The sequence below is a fragment of the Bos javanicus genome, chromosome 9 (assembly GCF_032452875.1).
Source record: "Bos javanicus breed banteng chromosome 9, ARS-OSU_banteng_1.0, whole genome shotgun sequence".
Lineage (NCBI taxonomy): Eukaryota > Metazoa > Chordata > Mammalia > Artiodactyla > Bovidae > Bos > Bos javanicus.
The window spans coordinates 69,118,088-69,141,453 of NC_083876.1; the positions used below are offsets into that span (position 1 = coordinate 69,118,088).

The window sequence follows — 23,366 nt, forward strand, 5'->3', positions numbered from 1 at the left end:
ACCAGGCATCTATATTGTTTAGAAGATGGCTTACAAACAACCTATGCCAGCACATGGGATCATTTCACTTCATTTCCCATGACCACTCTATTAGAAGTGTACTATCGATGCCTCCATTTTATAGATAAGGAAACTGAGGCTTGCAGATATAAAATGATTCAGTAACAAGCAGATCTGAGTTTCAACTGTAACTCTTTCACTTATTAGCTACAAGACTTTGACTTTCTTTCCAAGATACTTTGACTTGCAAGACTATCAACACAAAATAATGTTCACAAGGATTAAAGACAAACTATTGTCAAAAATAAGACAAGAAAATTCCTAAAATAGCATACTAAAATGGAACTAAACGCTTGTTAAATGGAGGTGAAGGTGAAGTTGTGATATACCCACTCAATCATGTAATGTCTTTAAAACACTGATATGAAAAGGACTTAAGAAATGCCTTCGGGGTGGCAGGGGGGAAGGCTGCGAGAGAATGCCAAGAGTAGTCAAGGTTAATTACAAAATACAGTAAATAGCTGAGTATACTTAATGGAAAAAGATCACAACAAAGACAAATTGATTGTTCCTCACTTTTATCTGAAGGGTATATACTTAGTTATCTTCAGTGGAGAGTACCCTAAAAAAACAATTTGATGACTTTCGTACTGTAGGAAAAAAACAAGCAGTAGACTCTGATTCAAGTCAGTAAAACCAGTAAATAAGTTACCAAAGGTAAATTTTTCTCATAACTAACATTTTCTCATAAATTTGTTAGACCTACTGTGCCTCTCTATCCACCTCATCTTCCTACACTCCAGTTCTGATCACATCATTCACCTGTTTGGAAAACCTCAGTAACTGCAGAAAGAAAACCCAAATTCTTTCACCTGAAATGCAGTCCTCTAGGCTCTGGCCACATCCTCCTTTCTAACTTTTCTACTCAGTAGGATGCATGATGATTTCTAGTCTTGAGGGAGGAAAAAGCCAAGAGTCTCCAGGCTTACTCCTCGAAGCATGCCCATCACAACCACCACCATCAGGCAAAAGCCAGCCACCGACCATGCCCTGTCCAAAGAGTGCCATCCCTCTCTCCTCCAAGTGCCCACAACACTCCCTTACCCCCTTCCAGAGCTCTGTACTTTCTGCAGTACTGATCCTATGAGCACATCTTAGCCACCATACTTAACAAGTCTATCTTATCTCTGGATCCCCCAAAGCAAAACACACACTCCCTTGCACAAAGTTATGCTTACTACATTTGAGGAGAAAGAGATGAGATTATAAGAAAACACTTTTTAAAAAACAAACTGTGCACCTGTTTTTTCAGACAATTCCTGGCACTGTCATCTTATTTTTCTATTATCCAAGATAATCACCTTAACGATTCAATAAAGTAAGCCTAATATTAAATTAAATGGCCCTCCAGTGGAATAGACACTATTTTGGCACATTTATGGCAAGAAATGTCATGCCATCTTTTAAGATTCATACAAGGAAAATGTGAGGGGTGTGAAACAACTATCTTCACCTGTATGATTGGTTCTCATGGGTTAAGACTAACCTAAAGGATCATCACCTTCAAAAAGGTACTGAATTCTAAGAGAAGCAAGAAGAAAACAGAAGTGGCTCTGAAATAAGTCCTACAACAATACGTTTGGGGATATACAGTCCTCCTGAATCATGAGTCTGGGAGGGGCCTGAAAAAATAATGTAGCCAATCCTTTGCATCACAGACACGAGAGAATCTAAGAAATTCTGAGCTAAGTGAGGGAATTTTTATTTTTTTAAAGAATATTGTAAGAAAAGGCAGAAACCTAACTTCCCAGCCAGGTTTGTTTTTCCAAAACACGTTTTCCTCTTGGTTTTTCTTTTCCCAGTGTACCTTCAAAACTTCCAATTCCCCACAGGTGTAAAAACAGTACGAAAATGCAGGCTAGTGGCTTTTTTTTTTTTTTTAAACCACAGCATTTCTATAATCTCTCCTTCATGCAAAGCATTCACCAGAGACAAGTATGGAAGATTTTGCTCCTTTCTCCACTCAGGGTAACACAGAAGATCACAGGAGAAAGCAGGAACAAGGGAAAAGTGCAGGAGAACGTGCAGGAAAGCAGCAGCTATGGCTCTCAGAGCCAAAGCCACAGACAGGAGATGTACTATTTTATTCTGGAACACTCAAATACAACTGTATAATTACACAGAACCTTCAGGATGTATCTATGTAAATACAATATAAGCTTATCTTCCAGGAAAGCTGGCCAACCCAAACACCCAAATCTGGACCGTACCGCAACCAGCTCCGCGGCTGGTACCTCCCTGGCCATCATCCTCTACTTACTTGAGCTGCATAACAGGGCCCCGTGAGACAGAATTCAGGGCTATTCAGTCCATCCCAGGAGAATGACACAGAAGTAACTAAAATACCACGACCCCTCATGAGATCAAAATAGAGCATCTAAATAAAAACACCAACTCAGGTTCACCGGGACTGGACTCACCGGGTGATCACTGAGCTCCTCGGAGCTCACACCAGCAGCCCAGCTCTGCGATCACTGCCACCACTGTGTGCTCGTGGGCACAATCCAAGGACGCCTGGATTAAGATAAACGCCTTACGGAGCAGTGCTGACACAATTCAGTTCCTAACGCTTATGTCAGGCGCAGCCCAGCCCGGGGTCAGGATATAATACGACTGATACTAGAACCCACCGGTAAACATCAATATCTTTAGGAGGCAGTGTTCCTTTTCCAATCATAAAATTCATCCCTAAATTATTTTCCTCTTTTCACTGACCCGAACAGAAACATATGGAAAAACAATTCCCCATAGCCTGGAGAGTATGCAGAGCCATTAGTACTTAAAAATAATGAATAAAAAAAAAAAGACTTCAAAAGAAATAAGATCACATTCTAGCATCACAAGACTTCTTTAAGGAAAAAGAACACATGTGTGTGCACATAAACGTCACACACATGTACTGGGTCCCTTGAATGATGTGGCTGCTGTCCTGCGGTCAACTCTTGGAATCAGTCTCCTTTTGCAGCATATCTTCTATGTCCTGACAGTTTTCCATAGTGAACAAGCTGAAAGAGAGGGAGAGCTCGACACCTATTCTAAGGCAAGCAACCCCACAGGAAAAAAAGGAGTTGACCAAAAATGAGACTCTTTACACGATACTGAAAACCTTTTTGGAATAAATTAAGCACAGTATTATAAGAAATGCAGAGCACTGCCAGGAAAAAAAAAAAAAGTTTCTTAATTGTTTCTTCCTACTTCAGTCACTCAAGCTATTTCTGTCATATTCCTCATCCAACACTTAAGCTGTCATCTCTAGTGGAGTTTCCCCACCCACTACAATCATTTGAAAAACTTTTGGGAAGAAACCAAAAGTATAAGCATCCTTGCCAAATGACATTCAGATTTTTGTCCCCACCCTAATAGTTGGCTGTTTATCCTTATTTCTCGATCTCTTTCCATTCTTACTCTTTCCTTCTTCCTCTACCTACAAATGTATCCCAGCCATTATTCCCTTTCTTCTCCACTTCCTATTCCTACTTCTTCTCCACTTACTCAACACTAAGTTTCTTCACACCCTTCATCCCATCTTCCATTTCTTCCCTCAAGATACAGCAAGTTCAGAGATATACAAAATCTTAAGTTCTTCAAGATGCAGAATTTAAAATATGCTGAAGACTTCCTGTGGAGGAATTTTTCCAAGAAAAACAAAAACTGAGGATTCTCCGTCACCTATTTTTCAGACAGCCCTGCAGTAGCCCACCCATCAGCTGCTTTATACAGTTTCTTCTAGCCTGAGTTCAAACAGAGGTGAGGGTGAGTCTGAGGCTATGTGTGCCAGTACACTGTATGAATCCATAACAACTGCCTCAAAAATGACATCTAACTACTTGCTGACCAAAACAATGTGCAAATCATACTAGACTCGCTTTTTCTGCAGAGATATTCCTGAAATCGGCAGTACCGGCAGGACTACCAAACTCACAGAGAGGAGGCCATATTCTCTGATTTGCCCTCAATGTGCTCAGAACTTTTTTAACAAGTTAAAATAATAACAGAGTGAGCCCACAGGTGCTCTGCTGGTACTATAGTGAGGAGGCAAAGTGAAGGGGAGAGAAGTGGAAGGAAGGAAAATAACAAGACAACATCCTGTCCTTGAGGAGCCAAGAGTCTTATGCACACAACCTCATGCAAAGTTAACATTCAGAAAATGTTACTGTTTTCAAGACAACAGTAGAAGAAATGGACTCACACAACCTCATGGAAAGTTTAAGGTTCATAAAATGTTACTGTTTCAAGACAGGGGTAGAAGAAATGCATTAAGACTATGTGAGTAGTTGCCAAAGGAATTATACAGCCAAGAACTCTTATGGGAATTCAGCAAAATAAGGAAAATAGAATTCCAGAGAAGAGGAAATTTAGCAAAGGAGATGATAATTAACAGTTTGGCAAGACCACTAAAAAGTTTGAAGAGATTTATTGGTTTTAACATGACAGAAAGAAACACTTCAAATATGCTTGTGCTAAGTGTAAAGCACACATTTTTAAACTTTACTTCTTCCAGGTTCACATCAAATAACCCTAAAATAGCAACAATCCAGCCATCTCATAATGGTTTCTAACATCTCCAAATCACTTGGGGCAAAGTAATTTAACTACACAGGTGTGTTTGAGTAGTCTCAAAGTTTCCCTTTTTTTCATACTCAGAGTGAGATGGATTAAATTATCTGGGGCAACAATCTCTAATTTATCCTAGAGATAATTATTCACACATTTTTGCCAGTAAATAAAGTAAAATAGGCAGAATGGGATAGTTAAAAATATACTGGAATAGATGGAACCAGTTCTAATTCCAGTTCTGAAAGTAACAGGAATTTAGAGCAAGTCATTTAACTTCATTTTATTAAATTACCTAATTATAAAATACAGGGAGGATTCATTACCTCTTAAAGTACCTCATAGTTCTAAAATTCTGCATTCTAAAAAAAAAACTACTTGGCGTGGCAAACATGACACAAAGTTAAATGAAAATAAACGTCAAAACCATAGTATAAACCCTACTTGTGAAATGTACATAAATATGCATTTACTGAAGTGGTTATCCTATAACCTCTGAATGTATTCTATCACCTCCAAATGCATTTTTTACAAAATAAAAATATAAAGAAATTATGTCTTAAAGTGGGAATGAGGCTGGCTTTTACTATTTATGTTTCCCTGTATTGCAAGTTTTATTCAACAAACACATAAATTTATCATTAAAAAAAAAAATCCAATCCCAAGCTCTTCGGCCTCTGTGAAATACACTGGAAATCAGAGTTCTCTTGGAAACACTCCAGGCCAATCTCGGATCAGGGGGAAAGTAGAGGGAGGAAGCCCCTCAACCTTGTTTTATCACAGCTCCTTTTCTCTTCTAGTCTGAACCCCCTCCTCCGTCCCACCCTTCCCCATCAAAATCTCTTGGGAGTGATTGAACGCAAGTAACCTAAAACTGGAATTTCTGGGACTGCGTGATCTTCCAAAAGCACTTTATTTTCATCTCTACCTACACACATGCACACACACACACCCAGAATTGGATTTCATACTTATTCTGCAACAAATCCTCACAGCAGTACATAAACGTTCTTTAAGAAAAAAAGGCGTGGGCAAGCTATATTGGAAAAAAAAAAGAATGATCTGGCACCTGCGGTGGTGATGTCATTACCAGCCAAGGCTCTGAACTGTCTCTGGAATGCAGCTGTGGCTAGAATCCCTTAGGCCACCCAATGCTATTTAACATAAAAACACAGTCTTTCCTGGCACAAGAAAACCTCACAGTCACACGTGACTATACTCTGCTTAGGAATCCTACACTCAGAACTTTACGGCTTTAAACACTTTGTAGAGCACAGCCATCACTGTGCAGGACCATCCCTGAAAGTCAAACTTCAGCAGCTCTAAACCGTTAATTTCCAGCAGGCCTGAGAAGGACTAATTCTGCACGCCTGTCTATAGGCAGTCCAGAAAGAACTGACTCATTGGAAAAGACCCTGATGCTGGGAAAGATTGAGGGCAGGAGGAGAAGGGGATGACAGAGGATGAGACGGCTGGATGGCATCACCGACTCGAGGGACGTGGCTTTGAGCAAACTCTGGGAGTAGGTGATGGACAGGGAAGCTTGGTGTGCTGCCGTCCATGGGGTCGCAAAGAGTCGGACACGACTGAGGGACTGAACTGAACTGACTCATGACAGGCCAGATTTTGAGTCACTGCCTTGGAAACAGGAAAAAACATACATACACCCCAACCTCAAATGAAGTGAGGACTTTGTTGGGGAAGGAGTGAGCACAGGAGGGAATGAGATAAGGATGACACAAGTGAAGCCGGGGATGGGAGTGCATGCGGTCACAGAATCGGACATGACTTAGCAACTGAACAACAACTCTAGGTAAGTAAACGTTAGTTGTTATTATTTTTTCCCCACAGAAACAGCCACTAAAGGGAGTACTAACTCCCCAAGCCTACTTCAGATGGTCCAATTAATCCATAAAGCTTAACTGCAATTTTTAAGGAAAACACACATAAGGAGTTTCCCCTAACACACATTTGCTCCCCAGAAGAATGAGTAGGGGCTGACCCTTTCTGTCACCCTTCATTCACACTAAGACAGTCCAGTGAAGAATCCCGACTCTACCACTTCTCCAGCAGGGACCAACCCAGAGATGTGGTGCCTGACCAGGGGGTTGACATGGCAACTCTTGGCAACTGGAGATGAAGAGCCACAGGAACCTGGGCCTCCACCCAAACTGCCTAAAACTCTCCACTCCACCATGGCTTGATCCCTTTTTTAAAAGCCATGGAATTTTTAAAAGTCATGGCCTGCTTTTTACCACCAACACCCGACCAACATGGCCCCATAGGAAGGGAAACGAAAGTCTCCACCTCAAGTTCAGACTAGAAAGCTACACAAGGCCTTACAATTTACTGTCAAGATTTTACTACTCAGAGCACGTGAAGAGGGACAAGGAACGTCCAGATGCGTTCGTCCGTTCTTACTTACATTCCAAAGGCAGAGCCAAGATCACACGGGGATGCTAATGATCATTTATTTTAAAGTCAACAAGACAGCCGAAAAAGAAAGAAACCAGAACTTCTAACTCACAATTCCCATGACTGTCCACATAAACTTTTACAGAGCTTTGTCACCCTCACAACCCTCTAAAAATCAATTTTCAATTTTCTACAACTGACTACATGTTATGTAGTAAACCTGTGACTCTAAGTTGCAGAAAACTCTCTCCCTGTGACCCAGAACACATCAAAAGCCCCCTCTCCTTACCACTTAGCTTTTACGAAATCACAGGATCTCAATTGTGACCCACACTTTGACTTTTTTCCAGTGTATTTCCCTCAGTCGGACAGAAAAGCTCCCTAGACCCAGGGTTGAGCGAGAAGCTCAACTAGTGTCTGGACCATATTTCACCACCACGCGACCATGTATAAAGCCTCTGCTAGAAGAGAGGGGGCTGAATCCCCAACCTAGGATGCATTCCAAATCGAAGTCATTTTCTCTAACAGTACTCCCCACTCCTTTCTGTAAGCCACAGAGCGGTGGGGGGGTCCTGTGTGTGTTGTTTCCTACTTTAAAAGCGAACCCCCTGATCCTGCCCTCTGTACCCTCTGTTACCCGTTCCCATGTTTCCCAAACACTTTCAATTTTTTTCTGTGACCCAGTTCACAAATATACAGTAAACACACCCAGTTTTAATGGACACACAGTTTTCAAGTGGCCACTCTGATCAGGCTTAAAGCATAAGCGTTTTGTGCTAAATCCAGCCCCAGTCCCAATGAGCCTTCTCCCTGCCAGCGGGCTGCCTCAGCCAGGAAAGGGGGCACCTCTTTCTTCCCACCTCCCTTTCTCTTCCCCTTCCCCAAGGGGAAGCTCTGCGCAGTGGCAAAGCTCTAGTCAGTGAGGTTTGTCCGAGGTGTGATGATTGCTAATGGAAAGCTTTTCCCAAAAGGGAAGTCTTTTTGAAATTCACATAAAATTCTGTATAGACTAGATAAGGCCCCAACTCTCACGTTGTTTATGCCATTTCACTTTCTAAATGCCAGTTGTGGCCTTCTGAAATGATTTCTTGAAAAATCCTGCCCTAGACCTACCATTATCTCATTTTCATTCGTCCCAACCTCTGATTATCTTCTGTCTTTCCTTGTGAACCACAACTCCAACAACTCTGTGACCCTGAGCAGCCTGTGCCCGCAGCTCCATCTTCACAACCCTCTTACAGCAGCCTGACTTCCGTGGGCCACCAGCAGACCTTTACCAGCCCCTCTCTCCTCCAGCATGTCCACGGACTCTCTGGCTCCACCTAAGGTACAGTCTTACTTCAGACTTGCACCCACGCCACCGACAAAAATAAGTAACGATGGTAACTTTTCTCAAGTCAAATTCATGGCCACAAACTTTAACTGGACTCTCAGAGAGCTCCAGAAATCCTAAGACAGCTCCCTAGTCAACCCACACCCCCACTCTCCCAGACATAGATTTCACATTTGTGCATAAAGCCCCAAAAATGACAGACCAGAAATATATGACACTGGATACTGGTTCTTCCTATGATCTCAGCCACAATCTAACTCTATTTGTCCTCCAGTAGAGAAAACCAGATAGTGTTCAACACACTCAATGGTGTAAGTAAATAAAAAAAAAGTTACTAGCCATTCATTAAAACAAACAAACAAACAAATCTGCCTGGTACAAGGCTGACTTACTATTATTAAGTTTAAGGACAATTAACTGTTAAAGAATAAAAAGTCTTTTTGCTTTCTCTTATAAAAATGTTTGGTAATACTCTCTCCTCAATTCTCTTACCAAAGTAATTCATGTGCAACTCTGCCCTGCCTTTCTAATCACTGTCAGGCATAACAGTTTATTGTCCAAATATAATCTGTTCAACCATGCAAACACCTGTGCAATCAGGCATGTTCAATTTGCAAGGGACAAGTCCAATGACATGGCCACAGTGGTAAGCACTGGTGCCTGGCGAGTGAGCCTTTCACTGAAAGAGACAGCTTTTCTCATAATTATCTCTATTTTGAATCAAAATGTCTAATGCTTTTATGTAATTCAATAGAAAAACAAAACACATGCATTACAGAGTTGCTATTTATTCCAACCCAGGCCACTAATGGTGACACTCAGGCACATAATAAACCCCAGAGTAAAATAAAGCTGTGGCTCTTGAAATTCAAGGGCCAGAAGAGAAAGCAAAGGAAGCAAATCTGCCCAAGGAGACAATAAAAGGTTAAGGCCAGAACTCTATGTGCCCTAAGAGAGCAGCCACAGCGAAATCACTGCCCGGTTTCAGGGGTCATTTCTATCACTTTAAAACTCCGTTCTTCCTGGAGGGGAGCCGGACATGACCTAACGCAGTTGAGAAATCCAGATTGAAATAACATATGCCAGCAAACTGGCAGATTTGAGAACATGCAAAAGCTATAAAAGCCCTTCAGAGCAAGAGGGTAACATAGCCTGGAGGAACTTCAGGTAAAAGACATGAACACCACTTATACCAGCAGATACGCAGAAAGGGCCAAGGCCACAGACTAGCCTTCCCACCTCAGCCACCTGGACTGTTAACGTTTAAAAAAGAAAAATACGTGCCCAGCACAAAAACCCAACAAGGTGATGTTAATACAGTTCCTACTCTTCACTTACTTAGGCTCCTTTCCCAGCACCCTGAGTTTCAAAAGCTCTACCAACTGTTTTCTGTTACTCAGTTTTCAGATTAAGGTGTTTCCTCCTGGCTCTGCCTCCTCCATTCATCCACTCTATGTGGAGGCGATGGACACTATATACCCAGCACTGTGCTAGGACACATAACCCAGTAAGGGAGCAGGGGAGGAAGCCAATGATTACAACCCACTCTGAGAAATACCTACTTAAAGTCATCTGCAAAACAGTAGATGAGCAGAGAATGCCTGTAAAATTAGAACCATCTCTGAAACTGTGGTGCTGGAGAAGACTCTTGAGAGTCCCCTGGACTGCAAGCAGATCAAACCAGTCAGTCCTAAAGGAAATCAACCCTGAATAATCATTGTAAGGACTGATGCTGAAGCTCCAATACTTTGGCCACTGATGCAGAGTGGTCAAAGTGCACTTTGGCCACTCACTGGAAAAGACTCTGATGATGAGAAAGATTGAAGGCAATAGGAGAAGGGGGCAGCAGAGGATGAGATGGTTAGAGTGCATCACCGACTCAATGGACATGAATTTGAGCAAACTCAGGGAGATAGTGAAGGACAGGGAAGCCTGGCGTGTTATGGTCCATGGGGTCACAAAGAGTCAGACACCATTTGGTGGCTGAACTAAAGGATGAAGATGCAAAGAAAGGAGGGACAGCATCCCAAGAATTTGCAAAGACTTCAAGACTGGTACAGGTTGCTCCTTTCAACTTGTTACATTTAATTAAAATCACAAAGGTTAGGCCCAAGAATTCACAAGGCAATAAAATACAAAAGTCAATTTCCCTACTAATATGGTAGGCTAAGTGACAGTTATTGGACCTAAGGATTGCTTCTTTTTTAGCCTGTCTAAAAATTTCATTCATCTCTTGTATTTGTTCTCAGTTTACAAAAGCTAATCAATAGTTGCCACGGTAGTTATGTGTGGACCTGTGAAGATCACTCATAGTTGCATCTCCTGAACTAATATGTTGGCAAGAGGCACATGACGACCTTCATCCTAATCCAAACTTTGGTGCACATTCCTTTCATTCTTTTGCTTTTCTCCCACCTCAAGTCAAAGTATTTCATGTACCATTCTTAACAGTCAACTAATTGTAACTAAGATAATGGCAGATAATAATTGAATGTGTGATCTCATCTAGGTCAGGAGAGGAGATGAAGGTAGAAAAGAGTTAAAAGAATCCAGTGTAAGGTCAACTTGTGTCACCTGGCTTAGGGCTGGGTGAGCAGACTGGGAGCCTCTTCCTTGACCTGTAGAATGGAGAATAAAAACTTGACTAGTTACCAGAGTTGTTTTGTTATTTAAAAAAAAAAAAAAAAAACTTACAAAGAAATGGTTTCCAATTAATAAGATTTGGTTTGGTCTATGCCCTGTGTTAGCTGGGGTTACCTGGTGGCTCAGACAGTAAAGAATCTGCCTACAATGCAGGAGACCCAGGTTTGATCCCTGGATAGGGAAGATCCCCTGGAGAAGGGAATAGCAACCCACTCCAGTATTCCTGCCTGAAGAATTCCATGGACAGAGGAGCCTGGTGGGCTATAGTCCACGGGGTTGCAAAGAGTCGGACACAAATGAATGAACACTTTCACTTTTTCTTTCTGGGTTAGCTAGCTCAGGGTTTTTCAACCTCTGTACTCCTGACATGGTGGCCAAACAATTCTTTGTCATCCAAGAAGCTGTCCTGTGCATTAAAGGATTTTTAGCAGCATTCCCTACCTCTATACAGAAATACTAGAAGCAGGTCCTTCAGTCATGGCAACCAAGAAACCAAATCTCCAGACATTGCCAAATGTTTCCTAGGAGACAAAACTCACCCATCCACCCCCATCTCAGTAAAGAATCATTGTGCTAGATTATGAGCACCAGCCTATTTACTAAATAAAGAAGACAATGATGTTGATGAACAGGGCGAAATCTTGAAAGGGTCATGCCTCAATCAACTATTGTCTGTAGTTTAATGAAAAGCTAACAGATATCCCCAACAGAAGAGGAACATCAAAATTAAGGTCAAAAAAAGTAAAGCCTGGAGCATTTAAGCAGTAATAAGTATATAGATGCTCAGGAGTGGTAAAAGCTGGGACCGAAAAAGAGCTTAGTGAGAACACTTAAACTAAATCAAACCAAGTCTCAGTCAGTTCAGTTCAGTTCAGTCGCACAGTCGTGTCCGACTCTTTGCGACCCAATGCACTGTAGCCTCCCAGGCTCCTCTGTCCATGGAATTCTTCAGGCAAGAATACTGGAGTGGGTAGCCCACTCACTTCTCCAGGGATTGAATCAACGTCTCCTGCCTTGCAGGCAGATTCTTTACTGTCTGAGCCACCAGGGAAGCCCGTTAATCTTTATACAAACCCAACCAAAAAAAAAAAAGAAAAAACAGATTTTAATTCTACAAATTAAGATCTGAAATAGTAACTATTTTGACATCATTAAAAAAGCACAAACCAGACTCCAAATCCTGGCCCGTTCCAACCATTTTCTAGCTACCTGACACTTAACCCTAAGCTTTTTCCCTCTTCTAGAGAAGTAAACAACATAGCCAATATAAGAACATAAGCATGGCACCTGGCACACTGTCAGTACCAGTAAGTGACAATTGCCAATAGTTTCACATGGATATTTTATAAACATACATCTAATACAAAATGGAACACGACACCCAAGTTAACTAAGAAAACACACACCTAATATGTTAACTAAAAAAAAAAAAATCCATTACTGTAGAAACACTATAGATGCCAAGATTTACCTGCACTTTTTAAGGCAGGAGACAAACGAGTAACCCTCTCTAGACCCACGGTTACAATAAAAGCAAAATATAAATGCTGCCCTTTTGTAAGTACCAAATTATGCAGCGCTTGGGCTGCCTCCAAATATATTTCCCCAGGTTTTTATGCAAACCAGCCAAAACACCATTTTAAGCGTTTGAGTTTGAAAATTCACTGTACAAAATTTCTATAAAGGCAAACAATCAAGTAGGAAAGAAGAGCATTTTCTCACACACACCCAGAGCCAGTTTGCAGTTGCTGTTTTTGCTGCACAGAAGTTGTTTTCTAGCCACAAGCTACTACAAATTGTTCAGACCTTTTGGCAGCAACACAGGAAACTGCCCTTTTCACCCGTTCTCCCACAAAAATGTAGTCAATTTCTAGGCAGGCCCATCTCTCAAGGCTACTTGCTTTATGGAGCCAAATGCACACCATTTTTCATTTAGCAATATGAAAGGGCCCCAAATATTTTGCATTTTTGTGAAGAAAGCTGAAAGCAAGTCACCAGAAGACCTGTGGGCAAAGCTCTCTATTAAGTCAGCTCATAAACTGTGCTAACACCGCGCTTTACACCAGCATTTGAAATTTATAGGGCATTTGGCATTACAGCTGTTTCTGTTTTATCCAAATCATCCAGGACACAACAGGCAACATGTGAAGCCATTTCCTGATGCTTAATTGTCCTTGGCTCCCCACTATTCTCAACTTGTCATGTTCGAAATAAGTATTTAAAGTAGGCACATCTGCCTTCTGATTAAAAAAAAAAAAAAATCTCCTATCTTCTCTTTGACTCTAGGCTTTTTCCACAGTCTTAAGGATGACATACAGGTACTTGGGCAAGCTACAAAGATGAAGCTGAATATTCAGCTTTATATTCAGGTATACAAAATCAATCTGTATTTTTCTCCTTCAATTATTTAAGCAGAGGTGAGAACAGGAGGTGGTGCATTACTCAACAGCTGTAACATATTTAACTTCTAAAAATAAAGGCAAAATTGCCCTTATTTTTTAAATTTTAAATCTTTAAATTTTAAATTGCAAAATTAAAGAAGAACCTTTGAAAACTAGGAATTCCTTTGTATCCCATTTGGCTTAAAATTTCACAGACAGATCATTTATAAATAAACAAACAAACCCAAATGGCAAAAAGGCAACTGCAGTTACTCACAGAATGAAGCTGGACACTACTCTGCCCTGGAGAGTCAAGTTCCAAAATGCAGTCTGGTGAACCAAGCTCATAATTCACAAACTGAAAATCAGTCCAGTATTTTCCAGGGAACACTTCTGTCTCCCCAAAACGACATGCAACCTCAAACAAGTTCCAATCATGACTCAAAGGTAACTTCTCCAAAACGGTACAATGTCAAGAAACTCCAGAAACCACACAGACAAAAATGATAAGCCAAGGAAACTCCATTCAATTACATACACTCATTACTTTAACAACAGATAATTTTATTTTTCAGAGTCCAATACTGACACTAATTTAAAATATTTCAAGTTCAGAACCCCTTTCCAAAGGCACCTGAATTTTTCCAGCAAATAATATATACTGTGAGAAATATAGTATATATACTATATACTGTGAGAAAACTAGATGGCAAACCAGGGAATCAAAACTGAAAATTCAAAGGCAAAATCTTCCATGTCGAGTTGGTAAAGGGACCTGGCTTGCCTGAAACTAGTAAGCACAGAAGGCATGCTCTGTTACTGTAATCTTTCCGATTTAAATAGATAAATTGCACATATCAAACAAGCGCTAACTGCAAGCATGCTTCATTCACTGCTTGCCTTAAACTTAACGAGTAATAAAACATCTTTCATCTCCTTCAAAAGAATATCAAAAAGATTTCACATTACTGTTTATCAGCTTAACAACATCTTCAAAGTAAATATAATTGTTAATATTTCTGAGAAAGGGTCTATAGAAGAAGCAGGGAGATATGGCCTCCTTGTTAAAGACTTCTTTACTCCGGGTTGGGGGTGAGGGGGTGTCCTGAGATAGTCAGCATCAACGTGAAATAGCCTATAAGACAATCACCAAGAAAGAAGTGTTAACTGTCCACATCGTCACTTGACTTTCTTTCAAATAAGTAAATAACAACAGAGGAACAGCTGCCCAAGGTTATCCAGAGGTCTGGCATGAGAAGTCAGAGCACTCAAGTTCACTGTTCAAACATGGGTTTTCTGGCCCACATTAGACAAGTTTGGCCTGGGAAAGTTTACTTCAAATTTGAGCTAAATGGGTAATTAAAGAACCTCTTTGCTACTGTTACATTTTTACATTTCTCACACCACTAGAAAAACTCATCTTAAGGACTTTTTTAAACAACAAAAGAGATGAAAAGCGTAGACTTGGTTCTCATTTCTGTTGGTTTGCATCCTACTTTCACTGTGTTCCATTAGTATTTATTCTGCAATTACAACGTTAAAAAGCACAGCTAACACTGAGACGGACGGGTAAAGAATGCGCAAGACAGAGGTGTATTTCTTACCAAATAGGTGGTGTCTGCATGTGCACTGATACACAATAAGTTTAGGGTGTTTTGTTTGCGTGTTTTTGTTTTTTTTCAAGTATCTCTATGTGGTTTATTTTCTCTATGGCAAGAGTGCTGGAGGCCCTTCATGTGTCTAAATGAAAGACTCTATACACATTTGGCTTCAATAAAGCCAGCAGTCTCTTGAAGATAGGTTCCAGCCATGAATCGTCTACGTTTGTGTTCTGGAAAGGGTGAAAAGGGCAGTTTTCTGTGTTGCTGCCAATGGGCTGAACAATTCCCAGTAGCTTGTTAGAGAACTTCTCTAAGGAGAAAACTTTCAAGCTGGCTTGCTATACTTGTGCAAAATAACATGATTTTTCTCCACTTACTCTTATTTTGTTACAACTTTTCCAGTAAAAACCTTCCCTCGCCTTTTATAGTCATGTTTTTAAATGATCTTGCTAAGGAAAAGTGTGTTTGAAAATAATACTTAACAGGTTACCTGAAAACCAATTTCAGCACACACCTAACTTCTGAGTATTAAAATTCTTTCTAGTCTTCTCCATCCACAATTAATACAGTACTAAATTTGTCCAAGTATTCACTTTTGGCAAGTGCTTCCTGAATTCATCCTACAACCATTTATTAAGCACTTCATAAGGAAAGATACTGTGGAAAATTCTGAAACAGATGGAATACCAGACCACCTGACCTGCCTCTTGAGAAACTAATATGCAGGTCAGGAAGCAACAGTTAGAACTGGACATGGAACAACAGACTGGTTCCAAATAGGAAAAGGAAAACGACAAGGCTGTATATTGTCACCCTGCTTATTTAACTTCTACGCAGAGTACATCATGAAAAATGCTGGGCTGGAAGAAGCACAAGCTGGAATCAAGATTGCCAGGAGAAATATCAATAACCTCAGATATGCAGATGACACCACCCGTTATGGCAGAAAGAGAAGAGGAACTAAAAAGCCTCTTGATGAAAGTGAAAGAGGAGAGTGAAAAAGTTGGCTTAAGCTCAACATTCAGAAAACAAAGATCATGGCATCTGGTCCCATCACTTCATGGGAAACAGATGGGGAAACAGTGGAAACAGTGTCAGACTTTATTTTTGGGGGCTCCAAAATCACTGCAGATGGTGACTGCAGCCATGAATTTAAAAGACACTTACTCCTTGGAAGGAAACTTATGACCAACCTAGACAGCATATTAAAAAGCAGAGACATTACTTTGCCAACAAAGGTCCGTCTAGTCAAGACTATGATTTTTCCAGTGGTCATGTATCGATGTAAGAGTTGGACTGTGAAGAAAGCTGAGCACCAAAGAATTGATGCTTTTGAACTGTGGTGTTGGAGAAGACTCTTTGAGAGTCCCTTGGACTACAAGATCTAACCAGTCCATCCTAAAGGAGATCAGTCCTGGGTGTTCATTGGAAGGACTGATGTTGAAGCTGAAACTTCAATACTTTGGCCACCTGATGCGAAGAGTTGACCCACTGGAAAAGACCCTGATGTTGGGAGGGATTGGGGGCAGGGGGAGAAGGGGACGACAGAGGATGAGATGGCTGGATGGCATCACTGACTCGGACATGAGTTTGGGTAAGCTCCAGGAGTTGGTGATGGAAAGGGAGACCTGGCGTGCTGCAGTTTATGGGGTCACCAGAGTCGGACACGACTGAGCAACTGAAGTGAACTGAAGGAAAGATACACGGGTTTTCCTGGTGGCTCAGCCGGTAAAAAATCCACCTATGTGGATGGATTCTTTACACGAAGAATCCAATGTGGAAGACCTGGGTTGATCCCTGGGTTGGGATTATTCTCTCAAGAAGGGAATAGCTACCCACTCCAGTATTCTAGCCTGGAGAATTCCATGGACAGAGGAGCCTGGCAGACTACAGTCCATGGGGTTGAAGAGAATTGGACATGACTGAGTGACTCTCACTTTCTTTTCATAGAAAGACACACAACCCCCACCAGGCTGTTGATACACCAAAACGAATGAGAACAGCCCTTAAGAAACTAATCTAGTAATGCAGAGAAAGAGAAAGGGCAGAATTCTGAGGCTGGGGGCAAGGAGGGAGGTGTCAAAGAATTTCTGTAAATTTACTGTAAATTTTCTGTAAATTCTTGTGTATATTAAGATTTAAGAACTAAGGTTTAAGGTTTAAGAACTCTATCAGCCCCCAAAAAGCAATAAATCAGCAAGTCATTATTTACTTAAAAAAATAAAGAAGACTCTACACTAGATCACTCCAAATAGACAGTCATTACAGTTATATTTAAAATATCACTTGTTATGCTACATAAATGAAATATACCTAGATATTAAATTATATATTGGAAAAGCTATAGAACTATGATAAAAAGAACTAAACTAAAAATCAGAAAGCTAAGACCAATTAATGCCACTTAATTTGAATAAGAATTAAAATCCTGCCCATTAACTCAGAAAGCAATTACTATAATTAAGTGAAAATACACATGCAAATATTTTGCAAAGGGCTTTAAAAGCTTAACAATGTATCATATCATAGGTCAAGGAGCAGCTCTGGTCATAATATCCTCAGTAAAGAAGACCCTGTCAGGAATAAAAGAGACAATGAACTGATAAATTGGTTGGATTTTAAAAATTTATTTAAAAAAATTTTTTTAGGCATCCAGAACCTTTACTGATGAGTAGAAAATATTTGCCAAGGTTTGCATCTTTCAGTAGCCAGGTGGTGACATTATTTGGCATAGTTTCAATAAGTGTGAGTGTGTGTGTGTGTGTGTGTGTGCGCGCGCACGTGCGCACGCACGCGCTCAATGATGTCAGACTCTTTGCAACCCCATGAACTATAATGGAATTTTCCAGGCAAGAATATTGGAGTGGATTACCATTTCCTACTCCAGGGGATCTTCCAACCCAGGGATCAAACTCGCATCTCTTGTGTCTCCTGCATTGGCAGGAGGGTTCTGACCACTAACGCCACCCGGGAAGTGCATAGTTTCAATACTGCTTTCATATGTTATATATCATCATCATATTCATAGTCATTTGCATTTTAGTTCAAGACTACATTTTCAGATTTCTCTATGCTCATATATGTAACTTTACACTCACGTTTGTAAGTCATAACATCTCAAGGACCACTTCTTTTGCATCTCTGTGCAAAGGTACAAGAATCTCTAGGACACCTATCTAGTGCAATGCTGGCTAGTGTAACAGTCGGTTTTACTTGATACTGCTAAAACGTTTTCCCAGGATGGTTCTCCCAATTTATATTCTCACCAACAGTGACTGATGATAACAATTTATCTACATGTTTGCCAACATTTAATATTTTTAGTCTTACAGTTGTGGTTATGGAAAAGCCTCTGTTTTAACTTGCACTTCCTAACTATTAGTGAGATTCATATGCTTACTGGCAATTTGGTTTCCAGTTCTGTGAACTGCCTACAGTTACCCTCAATTTTTCTATTAGGTTGTCTTCCTTTTTCTTATTGATTTATAGGAATTGTTCACATATGCTAGCTTTTAATCCTTGCAGGATACAGGCTATTTTCAGTAATCCTACCTGAAAGCCCAACTACAACGGCTAGATTAGACCATTTTTCTTTTATTACTAAAAGTATGGGAATAGGTGATTCATGACTGACATGTCTAGCTGAGAATATCATCAACAAACTAGCCTTTTAACCTCCTGCTTTGCCATCCTTAACCAGTACCTTCAGCTTCTTCGCTGCAAGACAGGTGCTGAAGCTCCAGACATTATATCCACATTCTAGGCAAAGGAGGGAAAAAAAAAAAGGAAAGAAAAAAACTAGACCCCCATATTCAGGGAGCAAAGCTTTCTTAGAAATTTTTAGCTAAAATTTAGCTTAAATTTCATTTGAAGGACATCAGAGAAGACAGTCATTTTTAAATGGGTACAAAATTAGTAAAGTTAGAAAGAATAAACAAGCTAGGCAACTAGTAATGTCTTTCACATATCCATTTAAAACATATTTGTAGCCTTGTCTTTCTTCTGCAGTACACTTCCCTGGTGGCTCAGATGGTAAAGAATATGTCTGCAAAGAAAGGAGACCCGGATTTGATCCCTGGATCAGGAAGATCCCCTGGAGAAGGAAATGGCAACCCACTCCAGTATTCTTGCCTGGAGAATTCCACGGAGAAGCCTGGTGGGCTACACAGTCCATGGGGTCACTTAAGAGTTGGACACAACTGAGTGACTAACACACGTCACATACTTTATGGAGATTTAAATAGAGTAAACTTCTCAATTGTTTTCTTTATCACATGTACTTTGTTTCCTACTCCCAAACAATGCTTACATCTTCTAAGAATTTTATTAAAGACTGACGTTCAACCTGAATTTGGGGGATGAAGTAAGGAACAAAACTTCATTTTTTCCATATAAAGAAACAAACATACCAATTCTTTCTTTCATCTCTCCACACTGAGACCATCTCTATAACATAACAAATTTCCTTATACTGGTTTATATGGAGTTTCCGGTTTCTATCAGGTCTTATTATTACTGGCCTAATTATCTATCCTGGCCACAGAAGTGTGGTAAGGCAAGTCTTCCCAATGTTTTAAGATTATTTTGACTATTCTTGAACACCTGCTCATTTCCACAGATATTTTCCAATCAACTGTTCCATAAAAACCTTGCCTGGATTTTGAGTGGATTTTCACTAAAACTACAGATGTTTTCAGGAAACCTGCTAGGTTCATAATAACAAGCATTCCCATCCATGGACAATGAACAATTCTCCATTCTCTTGGCAGCCATTCTTTTACATCCTTTCGTGTTCCATAATTTACCCAATACACATCTTGTTCGATTTGTTCATAGATATTTTCCATTATTAGGAGCTAGAAATAAGATCTTTACATAGCATTTTTAAATCGGCAATCCATGATTCAACTGAGTTCTGCACACAGAATATTATATAAACCATGAAAAATAATGTTGATTCTTTTCTAATACTTATATTCATTTTTTTCCTTATCATATTGTATTGTTGAATTTCAAGAACCACACAAATGACTAAAAGTAATAATTTTTTACTTTGAACTTAAAAGACTGTTATATCATACTGTTAAGTATAAAGCCCAATATTATTTTGAAACAATAGGGCTTATTCTTGGTTCTTTTTCTATTGTCTTAAATGTAATGCTTAGTTCATTTCAAGGTTTTTCTTTTTCTTTTCCCATTGAATATGACAGTAATTTAAAGCTATTAATTTCTGGTTAGAGCTTTTGTGGTCTCTCTCAAATTCTGCTCTGTAGTGTTTTGCTCATTACTATGTTCTAAATAGTCAGTAATTCTAGCTTTTATATTCTCCTTGACCCAAGGTGGTTTCCTCTCCCTATCTGTTGCTTACACATATTCCAAGATGTTACCAACACTGGAGTTTCATTCACAGTTGAATGAAATGACAGCAAAGAGACCAGTGAATTGATTTTCCATGCTAAATATCTCTAGTATATTTGAGAGATGACAATCAACAATTTAGGCTCACTTTGGAAATCAGTCCTGAATATCACTGGAAGGACTGATGCTGAAGCTGAAGCTCCAATACTTTGGCCACCTGATACGAAGAACTGACTCATCGGAAAAGACCCTGATGGCTGGGAAAGATTGAAGGCAGGAGAAGGGGACGACAGAGCATGAGATGGCTGGATGGCAACACTGACTCGATGGATATGAGATTTGAGCAAGCTCTGGGAGTTGGTAATGGACAGAGAAGCCTGGCTTGCTGCAGTCCATGGGGTTGCAAAGAGTTGGACAAGACTGAGCGACTGAACTGAACTGAATATATGGCATCAACTAGCCCTTCACTGATGATTATAATCAAAAGTGCTCAGATTACTGACAGGATTTCCATAAGCCCCTCACGATTCAGCTCTCACTGTGCTGCTCACACTCTTGAAACAATTTTTGAGCTTACCTCAACCCTTGCCTTTCTCACCCACCGCACGTAGTGTTCCTGGAAAACTACCCTTGCACTAGTGAAGCTCACCTGAAAGAACATCACTTCAGCAAGCATCCTCTCAAGATTGGAGGACTGTAATATACCAATGGTTCAAACTATCTGTTAGAAGGGAGAGAAAGCAAGAATAAATGAAAAACACTAAAAACCCTACACAGACTCAAAGAACCACATTCAATAGCCTCCTAAGCAAAACCCTGGTGAATACCACCAAACTGATACAAAACAGACAAATCAGGAAAGTACGGATGACATGCACTCAAATATAGAGCAACTTTTTTTTCTAAGTGAAAATCAACCAACCAACTCTCACGAAACAGGGAATAACCTTTAAAAATGGTAATAATAAGAGCATCAACTAATATGTCCACGCACCATGCATTCTACTGAGAGTTTCTGCATACACCAATGGGCACACCATGCATTCTACTGGGAGTTTCTGCATACACCAATGGGCACACCATGCATTCTACTGGGAGTTTCTGCATACACCAATGGGCACACCATGCATTCTACTGAGAGTTTCTGCATACACCAATGGGCAAAGAAGCAGGACCACTAGCCAAAGCACTCATGTCAACTATGAGCACACAACAACTTATTAATGCTTTAATAACCAAGTTCCCAGACTAGACTGAAAGGTCTCTGATGTCTTATTACAGCCTATATCCCAAATATCTACTGCTGCAATTCCTTTACTTAACAGATATTAAAGGCCTATAATGCAATAGAAATTATAATAAGCACTGGATACTCATCCCAACTAATCTCAGGACTTCTCTGAGAAAGTGATATTTCAGATGATACCCAACAATGAGAAAAAGCCAGCTTGTAGGATTTTCAGTTCCTATCCTCTACTTATATCCTCTGCTCCTGTTCAACAGTAAATCATCTCCTTCTGAATACACTTCTGTTTGGATTCAAAGCCATCTTGGAATTCTCCAGTTTCTTGGTCCACTTTCTCTATATTCCAAAAATGAGATATTATTCTAAAACCTCAATCCAATTCATTTCTTTCTCCATTTCGTCCTCCACTGTGGTCTTATTCTATTCTGCTTATCTCAACTTTGTTTTGTCTTGAAAGCCTTATGCTTTTTTGATTGCTTTCATATAAATTATCTAATTAAGAGGCAATATGATACAGTGGTTAAGAGTGTAAGCTCAGCAGTTAAACACCTACAAGTTCCAACTCCACCTTTGCTATGATTTTAGGTGCCTCTCTATGCCTGTTTCCCACTCCCACCCCTGCCCATATGATAGGGATAAGTATCTAATTCCTACTTGTTTTGAAGATTACATGAGATACTGTACATGGCAAGTAGCATTATACCACAATTAGAAATATTAACATTGTCAATCATTAACCAATATTCTAAAGAACTTAAGGAGCTTTTTAAAAGTTCAAGATAAAACAGCCACTATTTCTAATGGAGATTGCCCAAATGTACATTTCTGACCTTAATCAATCACTGGAGTCACAATATCAAACCACTGACCCATGCTCATCTCTACCTGGATGATCTATAGTGGCTTTGTCAAAAATCAATCATCTTCCCACAAAATCAACCCCTTCTTAGGCTTTCACTTCTAACTCCACCTTCTCCTTCACTCGTGTTTGTCATCATCAGAATATGCGATTTATTCTTTGCAAAGGTCAGTAGCCTCATCCCTTTGTCTTCATTCCCACAGCCAACCCTCTCTTCAAGCTCTCTAGGTTGTGGAAATACTGTGTAAGCAGCAACATAGCTCAGAGCAGGAATACCACTGTGAGTAGAAGCTGAACCCGAGCTGACCTCCTGGTTGACTTCCCTGGCAGCAATCTTGGCATATTTCATACTGTATGTAGTTCATGGGAGCTAAAGGAGACCTAAATATAAGACTGTCCTTTAACAGCACACACACACACACAAAATTATCATAAAATGAATCAAAGCTGTGCAAAGTCAACTAAAAGGTACCAAACAGCCCCCAGGTCACTAAGACTTGAGTATGACAAGTCTTGACAAAGCAAAAGGAATTCAGAGGGAGAGAGTATGTGATCAGACTTACCCACATACTAAATCCCTCCTAGCAAGAACAGCTTTATTGTGAGGATGGATGAGCGCAGGGACTGGATCCATTCTGTTGACGCTGTATGAGTAAGACAGCATCTAGCCCAGGAATAGGAAGGTTAACAGATACAGAAAATATTAATGACTTCCCTGTAAGCCTTCTCTTACCATTATAACCAACCTTCCAGTTCTTTCTCCACACTCACCACTCACTACCTGACAGCTGCATGACCAACAAGCAGAAACTCACATTAGACAGAATGATGCAAATTATTCCTCTTGTCCATTACATTTCCTTCTATAAGTTAATAAATTGGCATTCTCATAATCCAGAACCTTCCATCTCTTAAA

The 23,366-nt window shown here is 40.1% G+C and overlaps 1 protein-coding gene across 31 annotated transcripts in view; it reads right to left on the bottom strand.

Moving 5' to 3' along the window:
- EPB41L2 (erythrocyte membrane protein band 4.1 like 2) overlaps nt 1-23,366 on the bottom strand; it is a 211,060-nt gene that overhangs the window by 151,415 nt on the left and 36,279 nt on the right. The window contains exon 1 of one of the 31 annotated variants that reach the window (XM_061427958.1): nt 2,481-2,576. The exons of the other annotated variants lie outside the window; for them this stretch is intronic. The gene's annotated coding sequence lies outside the window, so the exon portion shown is untranslated. Of the gene's footprint in view, nt 1-2,480; nt 2,577-23,366 lie in introns of those variants that run through there. 31 annotated transcript variants of the gene reach the window in all.